Consider the following 21985-nt stretch of genomic DNA (forward strand, 5'->3'; position numbering starts at 1 on the left):
TGGGACAGAGGTACCCAAGCAAACGACTTTTGTACAAAGTCTTCCTCTGGTGATGTCGATGGCAAACATTAATTTATGTATAAATAATTAAAGACTTACTAGAATCATAATTAGTCCACTACTGGGCATAGGCTTGGCCTAAATCACTCTACTTAGCATAGGCACGACCATCAGCTCTTCGTTTCCATTTTTTACCAACCGCTTTACGTACATCGTTACTCCACCTACACTACGCTTGCTGATACACGGTCTCCATTGTATATTAGATTTACTATAAAAGACTTCAATTTTAGTAAAATTAGTATATAACAAATAGATGCATTTGATAATAATAATATTTAATTTCGTTTAAAAGAGGTGAAAATATTGCATAAAGTATAAAAAATCAAACGGAAAAAAGAAAAGAAATAACTATTTATCTATATTTTTTTTATATATTATACCGAATCATAAATATTTTTATTTACAAACCGCCATCGAGTGTTTCTGGATATCCTAAAGTTGACTGCTAGATGCCTATAGCATTAAGCAGTAGCATGGACATAACAGAGTATACTGTTTCGCTCATGATACCCCCCATGCGTTGCCATTCCTGAGGACTCAGGTGTTATTCCTCTGTACCCTGTAAATTCACGCCAACTAAGGGAACTATTCAGGACCCTTAATAGTGAGTCATGCAATTCAATCCAATTTTTTTTTATCGTCATAATTTCAGCAGTTATCTGTCCATTGCTGAACACAGACCTCTCCTCCACCATAGACTGCCATAAGGAATTGGAACATTCTTTATAACGGTTTACCATTGGGATGATTTGACCAGTAGTTGCCACGTTTAGTGAGTGGATTGGCAATAGTTTGGTTTTAAGAGGGACGCTACTACCCGTCCCTCGACCTTTAAGTTCACGTAATCGCCTCTAACGACGAGTAAAGAAAGGTAACCAGTTCTGAACTGGGAACTTAGAAAAAAAAAAACATAAAAACCCTATTACTTTTGTATTTTTTTTTATGGGTGAAAATGGTATGGTGACCCCGCATGCGCTAACGGGATACGCTGGCGGAGCACCAGTGAAGGGTGATAGATGAGAATGAAAACAGGCCAGTTAGCCCATCATGATGAATTCATCAGGAAATAACCATGATAGTTTCCAGGGAGAACCGCGAGGAGGTCGACTTGGTTGGGTATATTATATATTTTTTTTGTATTATCCTTACTAATATTATATGTAAATGTAAAAGTGAGTTTGCTTGCTTGTTTGTTTGTATATAGTCAACCTTTACTAATTGGAAAGGTAATATAAGAATAAGAATATAATAACTATGAATTTTAAAATAAATAAAGAAGATAAGGTGATGATGATGATGGTGGTGATGATGATGATGATTTACTTAAATTGACATAAAATTACCAGTTTACCAAAATGATCACGCTAAATCCCGTCTCTTACAAATCATAAACCATACAGCGTAAAAGATAAAAAAAATAATAAATATACATTTTACATTAAATATAATTAATAAAATATTGAAGTAAATTCTCACTGAACTGTACTGGATTGGTCGTGACGTGTGACCTTGCGAGGCGTTCGTGGATCTCTTACAAAAGACATCAACGATCACTGAAGTGAATAACGAATGTTATCAATCATATATAAGTTATTATCATTTATATTATATTATTATTTTAATAATTATATTAATTTATATAATTAATATAATTATTAATTAATTAATATTAATTTTATTTATAAATATTCACAATTATATTACAAATATGCAAGTCAGTTTGTTCATTAAAGTGTTTATTGTCGCTTTTGGTTTACACGTACTATGTGAAACGAAAAAGGACGTAGGTTACTTTTACAATCGACTTGGTTGTATTTTTTTTGTGTTTATTACCCCATAACTGCGTCAGTTATAAACCTAACTGCATAATTAATTTCTTATATGGAAGAATATATTTGCAGATTAGTCTAATACAAATTTTATCAAAATCGTGTGAATAGTTTAGTTTTTAAATTAAAATAACAATCTTAAATATCACGGTCAATAAGATATGACGGTCACGTGGATCAAGTCACGGTTAAAGATTAGTAAGTAAAATAATAGTTAAACAAACCAAACATATTGACTTATTTATATACTCACTCAACATATAAACTGGTAGATAAGACCATGTGGTCTCAAATCCGCCATTTACACTATTTAGGTGTATTCCAGTTAAATAAACATATGACTATTGTATTATAACATATATAATATAACAAACATTAAATATAATTTAAATTTATATAATTTTACCACAATTATACAGTAGGAAATGAGATAAACAAGTTTAATGAATTAAATAATACTAGACTATAAATATTTTAAAACTTACTTTATTGGTTATGTAAATATTAACTTTAACCAATTATTTTGCTTTACCATGACCCCATAGACACACACTCCATTGCAAATGTGACATGGGTACTATAGAATAATGAGATTATTATTATACGGCGTGGAGTGGAGTGGAAAACAAAACAAGGTGACAGCTGACATGATGGACAGTAGTGACTGTAGCTTGTAAACAATAGCATCATTAGCTTCACAGTATACACTGTGACACCTGTGGCATTTTATATAATTGATATGCATATATACAGGTAGATAGATAGATACTCTTTATTGTTTCCTTCATAAGATTACAATAGTAAACTTATAAATACAAACAATTACAAGAGAATATAGAAGAGCGATTTCTTCCAATATTTATTTTACTTATTTTTTTAAATTCACCGCCTACTTAATGTTCTTTTTGCCTCGTGGTTAACTAGCAGAGAACGCCGTTAGGTTTTAAGTCTGTTATATGTACACTTACTTACATAATTGTGCTTTGAAATTTAAATAAATAAATAAATTAATGTACTAGTTATGTAATCTTACTAAAGTAATAAAATTATGACTGGACAGTACCTTTATGTGCGGATCATACGGTAATTAAGTACTGTAAATAATATAAAACGCATGATTTTTTCATAGTAACTATCATAAGTCGAAAACTAAGCGACATAAAAAGAAGGTTTTAGAAATATGCAAGTCTTTTAGCATGATAAGGCTCTATTTTTTTATTAAATGTACAATACACCGAGGACTCAGGTGTTATTCCTCTGTACCCAGTAAATTCACGCCATATCCCACCCTTCAAACCGAAACACAGCCATGCAAACACAATTGCTTCACGGTTGAAACACGAATGGGACAGAGGTACCCAAGCAATCGACTTTTGTACAAAGACACGTTTCAAAGCCACATATAAGTGCATACAGTAATATAAGCAACATTGACTTCTGAAACAGAGGTTTTTTCATGCCTACCTTGGGAATTAGAGACTTCAAACTATATTGTAACAAAGAGTAAAATATAAATTTATTTATTATTATTATTTATTCATCAACAAGAAACCTTATATTTAAATATTAACAGATATCTGAATAATACGAACATAAACCTCCCCCTTGGGGAGTTTTGCCAGTGACTGCCACGCTTGGCAAGCCTATAGGCAACCGTAGTTAGGCTTTAGAGAGGTTTTAAGAAGGACGCTGCTGCTCATCCCTCGCACTTCCTTAGTCGCCTCTTACGACACGTACAGGATAGGAACGGGTGGCCTATTCTATGCCAGGACCACACGGATTTAAATATTAAGGCAACATTATTGAATACTTATAAAAATAAATTAAATTAATTAATTATTATTATTTAATTTAAACTATAATACTTATATTTATGTGTAAAAGTAAATAATCTGTATACAGGCTATAATTTGTGGAAATAAAATAAACTTGCTAATAATGAGTTTATTTTTATGGGTGAAAATGGTATGATAACCCCGCCTGCGTCAACAGGATACGCTGGCGAAGTACCAGTGAAGGGTGATAGATGAGAATGAAAACAGGCCAGTTAGCCTATCATGATGAATTCATCATTAACCATGATAGTTTCCAGAGAGAACCGCGAAGAGGTCGACCTGGTTGGGTATATTGCTAGCAATGGGATTTTAAGTCTCCATTACTAATAATCCCTTTCCCCCTGCTAATAATGAGTTTGTTTTATTTTAATTAATTGAAAATATTGTTTGTAAATTCTCTATATCTTCAAGTTAATATTGTTTTGAATAATAAAAAAATTCAGAGCGATAGATACGATGTGATAGACGGACGGGTGAACTAAGTCGTGCCATAACAGTTTCTTTGTAACTTTTTGAGTGCAGAACCCTAAAAATATTACGAGCACAATAATGCTGAAGTCTCCAAACAACTCACATTAGAGGTGCCCTTGTAAAGTATAGTTGGAATATAAATCATTAAATGTTGTAAAGAATATACGTTATGGCCCTTGTGGGCGTTACAGGTCACAACTAAAGCTGATACATTTATACTAGCTAGGTCGTTTTTTATACAATTCTAATAGTGAAATTTTTTTTTTACAACACAGGGGGCAAAACGAGCATGCGGCTCACCTGATGGTAAGTGACTACCGCCATACTGCTGCTGGAGGTTTGATTCCAAAGAGTGGTTGTGCATGGGAGAAAGTGCCTTAAAAAACGCACGGTGGAGGACCGCCACTCGTCCAGATAGCTGGGATGAAATTTTAGTTTATGGCGGGTTGTACGGTGGTGAAAATCAGCAGCAGGTATCAATCCGAACAATTCTTCAGAGCACTCCCCATGATAAATTTGGTAGAAGATGCACAGAGGTGCAACATCGTCAACAATTTGAGCTGCCCGACTTTGAATGCGGTCTAACGGAAGGAGTTGATACTGTGGCGCTCCTGCCCACAGGTGAGATAGTGAAATAGTTTAACAAAAGGCCTGCATGACTAACAGTGGCGAGTTAGATTCCCTCGCACTATAGAAACAGAGGTTCCCAAGCTTCTTCAATTCGCAGCACAAATAATATTTAATCTTTACGTTATTTAAGGTTTAATATTTTGTCTCGACGCCCCATAGTCGTTAGTACTCGAAAGAACGAACAAGAAAACTAGGTATACACAAAAACAAATTATCTGCGATATGAAACTAAGTTTTTATAACTCTTAGTAAATTAAACAGTTCTTTTTTTTATTTCCAAACACCGCTATTTTCTCTAATAATTTCAAAATATGCATGTAATTACTTTGCAGAGATAGATTCAAATTATTCCGTTTTTACTGAGCGACGTATGCAGCGCGCGCGATTTGAATTATTTTGTAGCCGTGAATATCTAAATTTCGTTACCAGGTAATGGTAAACAAGAGCGTCATATAGTGCCCCTCTGTACTATCTGCGGCGCACACTTTGAGAACCCTTGATTTAGATCAGGGGTTCCCAAACTTATTTTGTCTACTGCCCACTTTGAGAATAAATTATTTTTCAGCGCCCCCATTTTTTCACCTACTTAAAAACCACTATTACTTCAAGATCAACAAATCACCCCCCAAGCCTCTACACAACGCCCCCATTTTTTTCTGGATCTCTTACCGCTCCCTTTAGGCCTGCAGCGCCCACAAGGGGGCATTATCCACATTGGGAAAGGCTGATTTAGATTAATCACTCTCTGTTTGCATTATTTCATTCATTATTTTTATAACATACTAGCAACCTATCACGATTTCATGCGGTTATTTTAAAAATATAACCCATATTACCCACTATAATGTAGCTTTCTATTTAATAAAAACTAGATTATAAGTTATATTTAATTTCATTTTATTCCGTTTCATTTTGTTTTATTTCGCTTCATTTCATTTTATTTCATTGCGTTTCATTTTGTTTTATTTCGTTTCGTTTCATATAATTTTATTTCTTAAAGAAACTTACTGTATTTTTGAGTTTCTCCATTACAGACAAAAAATAAAATCTTTATTTTATTACATTACAGTATTTAAGTGTATATTTATTCCAATTATGATATAGCAAGTGTTATTAATGTGCTACTAATAGCACATAACGTAAGTGACTTTGTTTCTTTGTTACCTAAGTAACAAAGAAACAAAGTCACTTACATTTATAATATTAGTAAGAATTATTGATAATAATTATAGCTATGCATTATAAACTAGAATTAAAAATATAATAAATCAAGTTAGTGACTTTTTTTATAAATTTGTTGGCTTCAACGAATTACAGTAAACAAGTTGACCTATAAGATCAGTGCAAGGGTAATTCTTTCAAATAGCAAATGTCTATATCGACGATTAAGACGCAATGGTAAGGTAGCCATTGCTTTGGCACAATGCCAAAGTTATAGTTTAAGATCTCGCTGCTGACTTTTGCAGGTATAAAACTTTATAATGAAACTTAGTTTAAATGAAACATGAGCGAAAATATAATTACAGAGGGCGACTTTGTACAAAAGTCGTTTGTTTAGGCACCTCTGTCCCATTCGTGTTTCTACCGTGAAGCAGTTGTGTTTGCATGGCTGTGTTTCGGTTTGAAGGGTGGGATATGGCGTGAATTTACTGGGTACAGAAGAATAACATCTGGGTCCTCAGGAATGGCAATGCATGGGGGGTATCATGGGCGAAACAGTATACTCTGTTATGTCCATGGTACTGTTCATGTCTATAGGCGACGGTTACCACTTTCCATCAGGTGAGCCGTCAGCTTGTTTGCGATTCTAAGTTATATAAAAAAATACTGGAATGCATTGCCTCTTCATATTAAATCTATTAAAAACAAGTCTACCCTTAAATATAAATTACGGGTTCACTTCCTAAAAAACTTGTAACATATTTTTTTTTTTCATATTTTTCTTTTTTCTCTTTATTTCTTTCTGTTGCTTTGTAATTGTAGTTTTTGCTGAGTCGTAGATATTTTTCTGCCTTATTTTCTTTTATCTGCTGTTCTAATTTATAATCATTAGAATTATGGTTGTATACTACATATATATACATATTATAGTAGTAAATGCATCGCTTATATATATTCTATTTATGGTATGGGTTCAAGAGAGTCATTACGTCAGTGCTTTAAAGACTCAAATATCCTCACAGTTACTTCACAATACATTTATGAAAATATTATGTATACACGGAAGAACTTAGAGAGTTTTAAAAAACTCAAAGACTGTACAAGTAGAAACTTACGCAATATAAATAAGCTTATTTTACCTAAATGCCGTCTGCACAAAATCAGTAATTCATTCTATGGTAATTGCATAAGATTTTATAATAAACTGCCAGAATCTGCATTAAATCTGACAGAGAGGCAATTCAAATCTTATATTAAACAATTTTTATGTAAGAAAGCCTATTACAGGATAGACGAATTCATAGATGACAACATATCAAGTAAATAATTAGTTTATTAGCATACAACGTTATAATTTTATTTCTTATTGCTTTCTTGATTTAATTGATTAATTTTAGAAATATGAAAGCGTAGCGGTTTTTGTATTAATTGCCGCATGCATTCTTATGTAAAATGTGAATACTATAACTATCAGATGGCAATTGTGAGTAGCTTTGACGTGGTCTAGTGTTTAGAGTAGTCATGCTCACTAAAATGTCCAGACTTGTGGCGGCGTGGTGGGCCGGGTCATTGGGCTCCCTAAAATATGGTCGAGCGCAGTGATGGCTGGCTCATCCGTCATACTCGTGAACGGGTGCTGCTTGTAGGGACTGGTCTGCTCTAATCACTATGACTGATTTCCTCTTATTAATTGTTTAACCAGTTGGTTATGTATTCAATATTTTTTCTTTTTGAGTATTTAATTGAATTAGTGCTAATTGGTGGTTTGTATTCACACACTTAAACTTAAAAATGTAAAGTAATAATAAAATTATTTAAAAGAGCAACACGCAAGTTTCTTGCTCGTTCTTCTTGTGATGAGACAGCTTTCCGAACGAGCGGTAGATTAAAAAAAATGTAATGACTTTTCAAAAGTGCTTCAATGTAAGTTTATTTGAATAAATGATTTCTATTCTATTCTATTCTATTCTTACTAAATTTTCTGCTTGTCTCATGGTAGATTGGTAGAGAACGCCATTAGATGTTAAGTCCGTCATATGTACACTTATATAATTGGGCATTGAAGTTTAAATAAATTAATAAATAAAAAACAATAAACTACCTTTACATATATCAAAATGTACATTATATCAAAATATTATAAAACTGCAACTTCATTAGTTAGAACGAAACTTTAGATACTAGCAACCTTTATTTATCATTTTTAAAAGAAGCCATATGTTACCGTATACAGAAAAGAGTAAATTTTCACTTGCAATAAATCTTATCAAGGAATATGATGGATATAACAAATTTATCAAAGTTATTATTTATTTTCACCTAGCAATCCTAGATTGCGAGTAACATACAGCAGGCACGGATTGCTTGCTCTTTGTCTAAAGTCTTGAGTGCATCCATTATTATAATTCTTTTTGTTTTATACAACGTAGAATGGCAAACAATCTGACGGCCCACCTGATGGAAAGTGGTATCCGTCGCCTATAGACATGAGCAGTACCATGGACATAATAGAGTATACTGTTTTGCCCATGATACCCCCATGCGTTACCATTCCTGAGGACTCAGATGTTATTCCTCTGTACCCTGTAAATTCACGCCATATCCCATCATTCGTTGATATCAACTTTCATTAAAATGTCTGTTACACCTACAGAAGTCAGCAGCGGGATCTTAGCCTATAATGAACTGTTACAATTACGTTAAGCACTTTAGGGTTGTCACATGGCAACACATAAGTTATCGAAGTTAAAATGTGTGCCAAATTTTATTTTAAAAAATAAACATACGAGTGTAATTCCTAATGGGACACTGAATTCTAGCTATTTAAGTGTGACTCTCAATATTGTTATTACATTTATTTTTAAATAAAATTATATTTTTTCTGAATTTAATACAGTTTGAAGGATGGGATATGGCGTGAATTTACTGGGTACAGAGGAATAACACCTCAGTCCTCAGGAATGGCAACCCATGGGGGGTATCATGGGCGAAACAGTATACTCTGTTATGTCCATGGTACTGCTCATGTCTATAGACGACGGTTACCACTTTCCATCAGGTGGGCCGTCAGCTTCTTTGCCATTCTAAGTTGTATAAAAAAAAAAACATAAAATTGTATGGAGTAGATTTTTTATTTTTCTAATGACACTATGGACTAACACGAATGTAATTTTTTTTATGTACATTTTGTTAGTCTTTATAACCTATATCATTCTTTGAAGTGAGCAATAAAGAGTTTTTATTCATAGATTTATTAACTTAATAAAAAATTCAGGCTAATTGAGTATTTCCAGGAGGAAAAGGGATTGTTGCCAATGGGGTTGTCAAACCCTATTGCTAACAATCCTTTTCCAATATGCCCTATTAGGTCGGCTTCCACATGGATCACCCTGGAAACTATCGTGAACAATTCTTGAGTTCATCACGATGGGCTAGCTGACCTGCTTCATCCTCACCTATCATCCTTCACTGGTGCCCCACCGGTGTGTACCGATAGCGCGGGTGTAGTTACCATTCCATTGTCACCCATTAAAAGTAAAACAAATGAGTACGAGTATTTCCTTTTTTGAGAAGTCACTGAAAAATCGTCAATGTGTTTACGAATCATCAATCTATAATGAGTCTTGTTCTTTTTAAAATAAAAGTAGTAATCTTAGATAATAACTTAATAATAATTCTATTACGATTGAAGTTTCTATTTTTTTTTTTTGCGGAGTAAAGAGAAAAAAATTTTAAAACAACTACATTTCTTTACATATTGCATAGCTGTTGAACGTACATAATAAATTGTCAATTCTTCTGTTTTCATTCTGCATTCTCTTTGTTTGCGCTCGCGACTATAATGTGCACGTAAAAATAAATTTACATTTTCAACTCGGATGACAACCGCGAGGATTTTCGCCGGGATCATTTGTCAAGTGTCAGCCGAGCGCAAAGCTCTGATATAGGTTATTGCAGTTTACTTATAAAGTTCTTTAGAGCTTGCTTATTATTGACAACACCGGTCAATAATATTTAAATTATAATGTTGGTACAATTGTGAACTAGAACCAGATTCCCTCCTTTTTTTTAAATTATACTCTATTTTGTATGTATGACATTGTTTCCTTCATCCATTTAGTAAATCGATAAATTTATTGATCGAGGGCTTTGAGTAATTCTTGCAACTAATTAAGGCTGAAATATCACTGCCTACAATTCATATTACAACATTTGGTCCTTCGAGCCGGATAAAATTGTTTTTCTTTTTCATTATGGTTACATACACGAGTACTACCCGCCTCAACTTGAAATTTCCGGTGAAATTTAGCGATTCTTTACAACAAAAACGACTACTTTTTTTTATTAATTTCCACAAAAGTCCCTTCAGTGTTTAATTTATATTATTCGTTTAATTTAAACTTCCAGTTACCAACCCGCTTACCTAGCATGGTGACTTATGGTTATAAAGTCTTCAATGTAAAGAACTAATAATGTATGACCCTCAGTGTAAAAAGTTGAGGATAACATATGTTGGAAGGTATCGGAGAAGGCCTATATCCAGTAGTGGATAGAAATGATGATGAATTGTATAATTTAAATTGTAAAAAAACGTAAACGTATTTTGTTATGGATATTAGAATGGTAATGAATAGTACTAACACATCATTACCACAGGATATACTTTAACACCTATTCATAGGCTATTGTTATTTCTAAGAACTGAGATTGTATATCTTTGTACCCTGTAATTTCACTATCATAACCTAATGCTTTACGGCAGAAAAATTTAATGGGATAGAAGTTTTAAAATTTGTCTTTAGTATATAAACATATTTTATAAATAATAGATAATAGGTAAATGATAGTATTTATAAGATCCACATTTACTAATCGGAATAAATAGTGTTACCAAAATTCGTAAGGTGTGGTTAAACCGTTAAGACGCTAAGAAGTAATAAGCAAATTCACTATCACATTTTTTTTATACAACTTAGAATGGCAAACAAGCTGATCGCCCACCTGATAGAAAGTGGTAACCGTCGCCTATAGACATGAGCAGTACCATGGACATAACAGAGTATACTGTTCCGCCCATGATACCCTCCATGCGTTGCTATTCCTGAGGACTCAGGTGTTATACCTCTGTACCCTATAAATTCACACCATATCAAACCCTTCAAACCGAAACACAGTTATGCAAATACGACTGCTTTACAGTTAAAATACGAATGGGACAGAGGTACCCAAGCAAACGACTTTTATACAAAGTCTCCCTCTGGTAAAACATCACTTCACTACATAGTATAAGGCAAAGTCGCTGTTGCTGTCTGTCCGTCCCTATGTATAATTAAATATTTAAAACAACGCAACGGATTTTAAAGCGATTTTTTTTAATAGATAGAGTGATTCAAGAGAAAGGTTTGTATATATCTCTTTTTATTTAAGAATTTCCTCTTGTCGGTGCAATATATATATAATACATGCATAATATTGTAGAGAAACACTGATAAATTTCAAAGTTTCTAATGTGATGCGATGTAATGTGCACCCGTGCGAAGCCGGAGCGGGTCGTTTGTTTATAATATTAAAAAATATAATGCGAGTAAAGTCACGATTTCTAGCTAGTATTTGAGAAAATGCTAACAAAATTCTCCTTTCGTATTTGATACGTGTGTCTGTCAATCATAAATAATTGCAGTCTGTACATGACAATGCGAATCAAGTTGTTTCTTCAAAGCAAAATATCTTTGAAAAATAGCTTTGTGAGTATATTTAATATTGTAACTCTCGACTACGGATTTTATTTACTAATAGTTAAATCTCGCGGTTTTGTCTGGAATAATTGATATTTATTTCTTATACCTTTTTTGTTAAAGCATTAAAATTTACTATAGAATTTATTTAGAACCAAGTTAAACAGTAATTAATAACCATTTGGTGCATAAATTCCTAATATTTTCTAACATGAAGCATATAATCTAATGTCAGAATTATATTATTAATTAATTATAAATTTTCATTCGACTTCAATAAGAAGGAGATTCGATTGTTTTTTTTTAATGTGTAAATAAAATTATATTTTTTTTATCTAAAAGATTAATTCCATAGAAATTTTATCAAAATCTGTTCAGTAGTTTAGTTTTTAAATCAAAATAACCAATTTTGCTACAACACAACAAACACAATCTTAAATCATCAAATTAAAAAAATCGTGTAAAATTATCCTAAAATTTGCTCTTTAAATAAGAATAAAAATCTTAAAAGTATTTAATGTACAGAAATATCTGTCCACTATAAACGACTAAAATAGAGTTTAAAAGAATAAAAAAAAAAAGAAAAACGTCATCATTGAAGTTCTAACTTCGCCTAAATTAAAATATGGCATATTATATATGAGAGCAGAAAAAAAAAACCCAATGAAATGTTTATTATTTTAACAATAATTTGTTTAACAATAAACTTCCAATATAGAGTAATTGTTTAAATTCTAGATTTCTGATTGGTTCAGGTGATCTGCACTCCTCTTTACAATTGGAACAAAACGAAAAAAAAAAACAAAAACAACAAAACATTCGGCACAAACATACTTACGCGCTATTAAAACCACTACCGACATTATGAATCGACACCTTATATTACATTCGCGCTCGTAGCTGCTTACGGTCAGCTTTCACAACCTAATTATATATAAGTTAAACGACAAAACGATGAAACGACGAAATGACGAAACGACGAAACGACGAATCGACGAAAAGACTAAACGACGAAACAAAACGAATCTTTAAATAATACAATTACAACTTTTCTCAGCTTGCAAGAAAACCTATCGAGATGAACTAATATAATAAATAGGCAAGAAAGCCTCACTACAAGTATGTATATGGCTAAATAAACACCGATGGAATCCCATATATCATAATAACAAATGTCGATGCAGCACACATATATCACCATTTGGAAAAAGCGGGTGGAAAGCTTAAGAATTATGAATTTATCATCTTCTAAAGCCGCCAATATATTTTGTACACATGTCCCAAACTCACCTGCAATGCTTATAATGAATGATTCTTAACGTCGTACGAGTGGAGTTTGATTTTCCCCTAAATCCAATATTACCCGAGCGACCGCGCTTCGCTCGCAAATTTTATCCCTTTAAATCGAATTTTCCCTAAGACGATGATGTAAAACGTAAATAAATAATAGAGGGCAAGTTTAGGGAAGGTGGAATTTATTTGTAAAATAGGCGCGTTTTGCTCCGTTACGAATGTTTAAAAAACACTTGCAATAATAAGATAGATACTCTTTGTCTTTTGTATCCTTCAAAAGATTACAGTAGTAAACTTATTACAAATAGGTATAAACCGTTATGCCCCGGAGGTCCTCGCTTTAAATTCTTCTTATATCTGTCACGATGGGCTAACTGACCGGGTTTTTCCCCCTGGAAACTATCATGGTTAATTCCTGATGAATTCATCAGGATGGCCTGTTTTCATTTTCATCTATCAACCTTCACTGGTGCTCCGCCAGCGTATCCCGTTAGCGCAGGCGGAGTTACCATACCATTTTCATCCATCAAAAATAAAACTGACCAGGTTTTATCCTCACTTATCACCACTCACTGGTGACCTGCCAGCGTACACTGATAACGCAGACGATTACCGTTATCATCCATTATCCATTAAGACCCCGTGTAATAAATTTCATTTAAATCTATTTAGTAGTTATTGCGTAAAAGAGTAACAAACATTTATATATCCTTACAAAAATTAGCATTTATAATCTATACTTATAATTTATCTAGAGAAGGAGTGCAGAATACTAATATTTTTTTTTAATTATACGTAAATAATACATTTAATTAATAAAAAAAAAACATTACACACACTACTATGTATTTAATACACACACGCATATATACTCTTCCGTTTATTGTTGAAGTCAGTGGTCAAATTGAGAATAGATTAATATTGTTTATCTGTTTAATAAATTTATTTATTGTATAATAAATTCATTTATTACAATATATGTTATGGTCGAATTTCGACCACGGGGCGACCACTAGTATATATTTAACATGTCAATGGCTATATTTATTTTAATTCAAGCTGTTGCCAGTATGAATTAGAAACTCCTATTTTTTTTAATGGGTGATAATGTAATGGTAACACCGCCCGCGCCATCGGTATACACTGGCAGGGCACTAGTGAGAGATGATAGATGAGGATGAAGTACGTCAGTTAGGCCATCGTAACGAATTCAACAAGAATTAGCCACGATGGTGTTCAAGGGGAATCACGTGGAGGTCGACCTAATAGGGTATATTGCTAGCAATGGGGCTGTCAAACTCCATTGCTAATAACCCCTTTCCCCTCCAGAAACTCCTATTAATTATTATTTTGGCGTGATTTTACCGGGTACAGAGGAATAACACCTGAGTCCTCAGGAATGGCAATGCATGGGGGGTATCATGGGCGAAACAGTATACTCTGTTATGTCCATGGTACTGCTCATGTCTGTAGGCGACGGTTACCACTTTCCATCAGGTGGACCGTCAGCTTGTTTGCCATTCTATGTTGTATAAAAAAAAAAGCTACAAGTTTAGCTAGCATGTAATAATGATAACGAGAAACTGTATACTTGAAAACAGTAGATTTTTTTTAAATTCCGTTACGTAATTATATTTCATTGCATTGAACGAGATTAAAATATCTGTAACAGTTTTAATTGAGTATTGTTATTATATGACCAAAATCCTATTAAGTTGCGCCTTATGTAATCACATGTTTTTGTTACACGTGATAAATAATATTGTCCTAATGATTTATTAACTAGGTGTACCCATCGGCTTTGCCCGTGGTAGTATCGTCATGCATGGCTTATGATTTTCTTCAAGAAATAACCTATTAAATTCAAAAAGAAATACAAGTGATACTTATACTTTGATTAATTCAAAATGTTTGTGTCCCACAAAAAAACCGTCTTCAATTGTGTTGAAGAAAGTCACATCCCTATAAATACCGTGAAGCAGTTGTGTTTGCATGGTTGTGTTTCGGTTTGAAGGGTGGGATATGGCGTGAATTTACTGAGTGCAAAGGAATAACACCTGAGTCCTCAGGAATGGCAACGCATGGGGGGTAACATGGGCGAAACAGTATACTCTGTTACGTCCATGGTACTGCTCGTGTCTATAGGCGATGGTTACCACTTTCCATCAGGTGGGCCGTCAGCTTGTTTGCCATTCTAAGTTGTATAAAAAAAAATCGCCTAATATTCTACCGATTCCCCTGACTTCAGACGAACAGACAAAATGGTTGGCCCCAGTCTAACGTCTACCACGTAACACTGTGCAACGGGTTGCTGGATTTGTGCCTACCTTAATCAAGAACCTACTTACCGTGTGGAGAATTCGTGAACCCCCTGCACATTCCCTATTGATTGCTCCAAAATATCGCGAGTAATTGTTTACCTAATATATATATATATATATACATTGGTTTTACAAGTAGATCATTGTGACATTCCTGTGGCGTGGCTCCCTGAAACCTGGTGCATCCTGAGCTTGTACTTTGTACTTACGCTAAATCTGCGGTCAAGGTGGGTCCGTACCATTTTGACATACAAACTTCTTTAACTGGACTTAGAACCCGGGCCCAGCCTAGGTCTCATATTATTCCGTCCGCTTCCACTTTTGCTTACATAGTTACTATTAAAATCCACCAACTTTTCTTAACAAATTGTGTTAAAAACTAGTTATTTGGATTACAAACTAAACTATATGAGCCGATTTTGATAAAATTTCTATGAAACCAAACTGTAAATGTATTCTTTAAATAAAAAAGAATTTTCGAAATCGGTATATAATGGACAGAGTTAGGAAGTAACAAACATAAAAAATACAACTGAATTGAAAACTTCCTTCTTTTTAAAGTCGCTTGAAATGCTTATTAATTCGCGTGATACGTCACATTGGCCGTTCACTGTTCACTGCTAAACATAAATCTTTCCCATAAGGGGAATTTTGCCAGTAGTTGCCACGCTTGGCATTTCTCTAAGATTCGCAATGCAGTACTTTCATGCACGCTCAAATGCCAACCTTATTAAAATGTGTTGAACAATTGGTAAGTTACACAAAAAAAATTGCACTCATGCGAAGCCAGGGCAAATCGCTAGTACTCTATATATGTACGTATAATGTTATAATATTGTGTGTGTTATATATACATAAGTGTATAGAACAATCCGTTCTATATAAATTTTATATCAAGGAAAATTCCATTAAACGACAAATAAATAAACAGAATAAAACGAAGCATAGACTTGGTATAATGTATTAGTGCAATAAATATTACTGAACTAACAATCTCGTAATTAATAATTACGAGAGATACAAGTAAAATTGGTCCATAGTTCACGCTAAGATAGTGTAATGGGTGCTTTGCCTGTTATTTGATGCGAGCGGTGTAATATGACGTCTAGAGGGCGCCTTACTGTGCCCACTTATGTTTGACTATTCACCCATCCCGACTTTGCATGAATGCACGTTTATGAAGTTTGTAGTACTTGGTCTTAGACGGCTTAGATGTCAAACGTCACACGGGGACTGCCAATTCTATTGCTAGTATTATACCGTGCATTTAAATTACACTAGCTATATACTACTGTTTCACCTGCGTGAATTATTACATAAAGTATCCTATATGCTAAGTTAGGATATAACCTGCACGTGTACTAAATTTCATTCAAATTCGTTCAGTAGTTTTAGCGTGAAAGATTAACAAACATTTATCCTTCCTTTGTTACATACTTTCGTATTTATTATTTTAATCGTCATTATCAGGGAGATTTTTACCAGTAGTTGCCATGCGTGGTAAATGGGTTATCTTTTGATGATATTTTAAGAACAAAGTTCCTGCCCATTCTTTGATTATTAAGTTCCCTTAGTCGTCTCTTATGACACCCACGGGAAAGGAAGAGGTGTCCCATTTTATATCGGAACCAAACAGCTATTATTATATATATTGTATTATTTAATTTAATTGTATTATTATATACAGGTGTCCGGTAATTAATGGATAACCTTGAAACGTCTTATAGTACAACCTATGGCCGTCCTAAAAAAAATACGAAACAAAATGTATCATAAGTAGTACCTTTGTTATCTTTATTTTAAAGAAAAGTCAAATTTTTCTATCTTATTTTACTGTCTTGATCACTTTGACTTTTATTATTATACACGAACTGTGCTGATAGATAGAAAGTGAATAGTATGACTAGCTATTGCATTTTTTTTTAATACACAAGCTAATTTATTATTGAATAATATAAAAAAAATATATTTTGACTTTTCTTTAAAATAAAGATAACAAAGGTACTACTTATGACATATTTTGATTCGTATTTTTTTAGGACAGCCATAAGTTGAACTATAAGACGTTTCAAGGTTCATTACCGAACACCCTGTATATTGTATATCTAGTGTGGCTCCAAGCAATTTCCCCTGGAAACCATCGCATTTAATTCCTAGTGAATACATCATGATGGACCAACTGACCTGTCTTTATCTTAACCTATCACCCTTCACCTATTAGCAACATAAAACATATTAGCAATTGTACAATACTACGAATATTTATTTATTTTATTGTGTTGTTAGTTCTAATGGTAACATAGATTCATTTTTCCGTTTCGTAAATACGAAACCAGTGCCGACTCTTAAATAACATAGCAATTACTTGTTTACTGTGTAAATAAAAAATGAAGATATGTTCTGTAATAAATGTTACGTGAAAATCATAGGTGATTACTATTTAATGACTTTAGTTCTTTACCATTGTTCTTTTCTTTATTTTTTACATTAATATTAGCTTTTTAAAGGAACTTATTGGTCGAAGTCGAGGGATAAGCAGCAGTGTCCCTCTTCAAAGAACACCAAAGTCTAACTGCTGTAGCTAATCCGCCTGCCAAGCGTGGCAACTATTTGGAAAATCCCCAATACAGGTAAGCCTATATTCAGCAGTGGACAGGTAATGGCTGATATGATGATGATGATGATTAACTTTTTACTTCGTAATACATGGATTTCAAAAGTAGAAAAACTATTTTTTTTTTATACAACTTAGAATGGCAAACAAGCTGACGGCTCACCTGATGGAAAGTGGTAACCGTCGCCTATAGATATGAGCAGTACCATGGACATAACAGAGTATACTGTTACACCCAAGATACCCCCCACGCGTTGCCATTCCTGAGGACTCAGATGTTATTTCTCTGTACCCTGTAAATTCACGCCATATCCCACCTTTCAAACCAAAACACAGCTATGCAAACACAACTGCTTCATGGTAGAAACACGAATGGAACAGAGGTACCCAAGCAAACTACTTTTGTACAAAGTCTCCCTCTGGACTATTTCTCATCCTATATCCTGGGCATCATGATAAAACCTATTTAATTTAAACCTTCAGGAGCACAACTATGAAACTGTATCCAATTTAGAATGCTTTAACAAACATGCAAATTGACAAACAGACAATTTTTTTAAGAAAAACTGTTTTATCTTCTATTTCTCTAAACGCCTTATCTTATTATTTTTTTTTAAATACCTTCCATATACAAACATCGTCTAACTACAATTTTATTCTATTAGTAAAATTAATACATACCTAGGAGTCATAAATTATGTAAGTAGGTATAATTTAATGGTACGGCAAATTTGAAAATCGTGGATTCCCTAAACGTTTTCTACGGCTATCAATTGTCTTAAAATTCGACAAGCGTACGTTATAAATGCGTGTAGAATATTAAGAAAATCGATTTCAAGTATATATAATTTATTTTTTATATTTTATTTTATTTTATTTAATAATGTACTACATGTTCGAGTATTCTAACGCTTACTTAAGGTTTTTTTATGCGTCTTAGAATGGCAAATAAGCTGACGGCTCACCTGATGGAAAGTGGTAACTGTCGCCTATAGACATGAGCAGTACCATGGACATAACAGAGTATACTGTTTCGCCCATGATACCCCCATGCGTTGCCATTCCTGAGGACTCAGGTGTTATTCCTCTGTACCCAGTAAATTCACGCCATATCCCACCCTTCAAACCGAAACACAGCCATGCAAACACAACTGCTGGGGGGAAAGGGATTGTTAGTAATAGAGACTGAGAATCCCATTGCTAGCAATATACCCAACCAGGTCGACCTCCTCGCGGTTCCCCCTGGAAACTATCATGGTTAATTCCTGATGAATTAATCATGATGGGCTAACTGGCCTGTTTTCATTCTCATCAATCAACCTTCACTGATGCTCCGCCAGCGTATCCCGTTAGCGCAGACGGGGTTACCATTCCATTTTCACCCATAAAAACACACACACAAACACAACTGCTTCACTTATTTATAAGAGTGGCAAATATTAGTAATAATGGAAAACTGGAACGGTTACGACGGCGCGATATGGAGCATAACAAAAAACATCATTTCCAGATCTTAATCTATGCCATTTACTGATTAATGGCAACTTGTTATATATATATATATATATATATATATATATATATATATATATATATATATATATATATATATATATATATATATATATATATATATAATACATTAATAAGAAATAAAAACATGAATGAAAAACCATAGTAGATAATTATAGTCGGTCAGCATATTTCTTTAACGATGGAAACGTAATAGCAACCTTGCCTGCGCCAGCAATTTATGCTGATAGAGCAATAGTGTTGAAGAACTGATACGTACAATCCAGTTAGCTTATTGTGACAGTTTTTTCAAAGAATTAATAATTATGGATCTCAATAGATCAGTTTCGTTTTCTAGTGGGTGATAATTGAAGAGTAACCCCGTCTGCGCTATCGGTATATTCTGGCGGGGTTCCAGTGAAAGGTTTTTTTTATACAACTTAGAATGGCAAACAAGCTGACGGTCCACCTGATAGAAAGTGGTAACCGTCGCCTATAGACATGAGCAGTACCATGGACATAACAGAGTATACCGTTTCGCTCATGATACCCCCTATGCGTTGCCATTCCTGAGAACTCAGGTGTTTTTCCTCTGTACCCCGTAAATTCATTGCTATATTCCACCATTCAAACCGAAACACAGCCATGCAAACACAACTGTTTCACGGTTAAAACACGAATGGGACAGAGATACCCAAGCAAACGACTATTATACAATCTCCTTCTGATAAATGGATTCAAACAGTTGTTTAAAATACACATTTACGAGCTAATTTAAAATCTGTTCACACGGTTCTAATTGACATATGATACAACTGAAATCCTAATGCATGTAGTTGCAAGAGACGTCAAAAATAATAGTATACAAACAAAGAAAAATAATATAATACATATCTTTCATGTATAAAGCACCCAAGGTGTCGTTAGTCAAACCAGATTTACCTATTAATATTCGAGGAGCATACTCAGCTCAGCGTGTGTACCATAACTCAGGATACCGTCGACTCGGTCACAAAAGAGGTAACACAATAGATGATAGATACGTCTGAGAATGATCTGTAATAGTAGACATCTTTTTAATCTGACTGTGAGGGTAAGCACGTGTTAAGAATTTGTTTAGAACTTTTAGATCTATGATCCTAGCTAATAACAATAAGAAAATGTTCACCACAAAAAAAGTGATATGAATTCTAACCGTAATAGCTATAAAATCAAAGCATTTTGTATTTAAAAAAAAATGTTGTATGTATACATTTTTTTTTTAAATACAAAATGCTTTGATTTTATAGCTATTACGTAATAGCTATAAAATCAAAGCATTTTGTATTTAAAAAAAAAATGTTGTATGTATACATTTTTTTTTAAATACAAAATGCTTTGATTTTATAGCTATTACGTAATAGCTATAAAATCAAAGCATTTTGTATTTAAAAAAAAATGTATACATACATACTCTTCATTGTTTCCTCCATAAAATTGCGATAGTAAACTTGTTATAAATACAAATAATTACAAGAAGATATTACACTAAGAAAACTTTGGGCGACCTTATCACTAAGAGCAATCTCTTCTAGGCAACTTTTGGACGGAGAAAATTACAAACAGTTTGACTAGAGGCACGAAACTGTTAGTTTTTTAAATACATACAGAGATATGCTACGTATCTCTATATGTATTTTAATACTGTGGATGTATAAATATATACTTTAAGTAACTAATACATAATAGAATCATGAATTTCAATTCAAAACTGACGAAGATTTCGCGTTGAGCGTTACACGTACAAACAATAATACAGGCGTTAGCATCGGTTTCTCGTCATCTCTACATTATGGTATAAAATATTATAACTGTCAATTTGTTATACGAACTTTTCGTATGTAGGTTCTCTATTGGTCCGTTATGCGTGTATTTAACTGTATCTCTACAAAGGTCGTAAGTAGGCACCGGTAGATTACAAAATATCTTTCACGCAACGCCGTCTTGGTCAAAGACTTGATTCATGTTTTTTTTAAATAGATTACGATGTAATAGTAACTCCGCCTGCGCTAAGTGAAAATAAGTCAATTAGCCAATCGTAACGAATCCAAGAATTAATCACGATAGTTTCCAAGGAGAATCGCGTGTAAGTCGACCAAATAGAGTATATTGCTAGTAATAGCGATATTAGACTCCCATTACTAACAATCCCTTGTTTCCTATTTATGAATAAATGGGGTACCCATTAGACAACAACTCTTTTTAGCTGTTTCTAGTAAATATGTACGTAAGGATTTTCTTTCCAATCAAAATCTTCTACAAAGTATTTCAAAACATAAAAAGATGAAAGAAATCAGGTAAGTTGTTTTCAAGTAATGGCGTAACCAAGGGAAATAGGGATTTATTTTATATATATAGATATGTGTTTTAAATTGATTTTAATATACATGAAAAAAACACTTAGATATTTGTAAGCATTGGCGCATACCTATTTCTTAATCATGGTTTACTGTATGAACTAATCATATGAACCAATAACCAT

This window comes from Galleria mellonella, unplaced genomic scaffold (assembly GCF_026898425.1).
Source record: "Galleria mellonella isolate WM207_F2 unplaced genomic scaffold, CSIRO_AGI_GalMel_v1 utg184, whole genome shotgun sequence".
Classification (NCBI taxonomy): domain Eukaryota; kingdom Metazoa; phylum Arthropoda; class Insecta; order Lepidoptera; family Pyralidae; genus Galleria; species Galleria mellonella.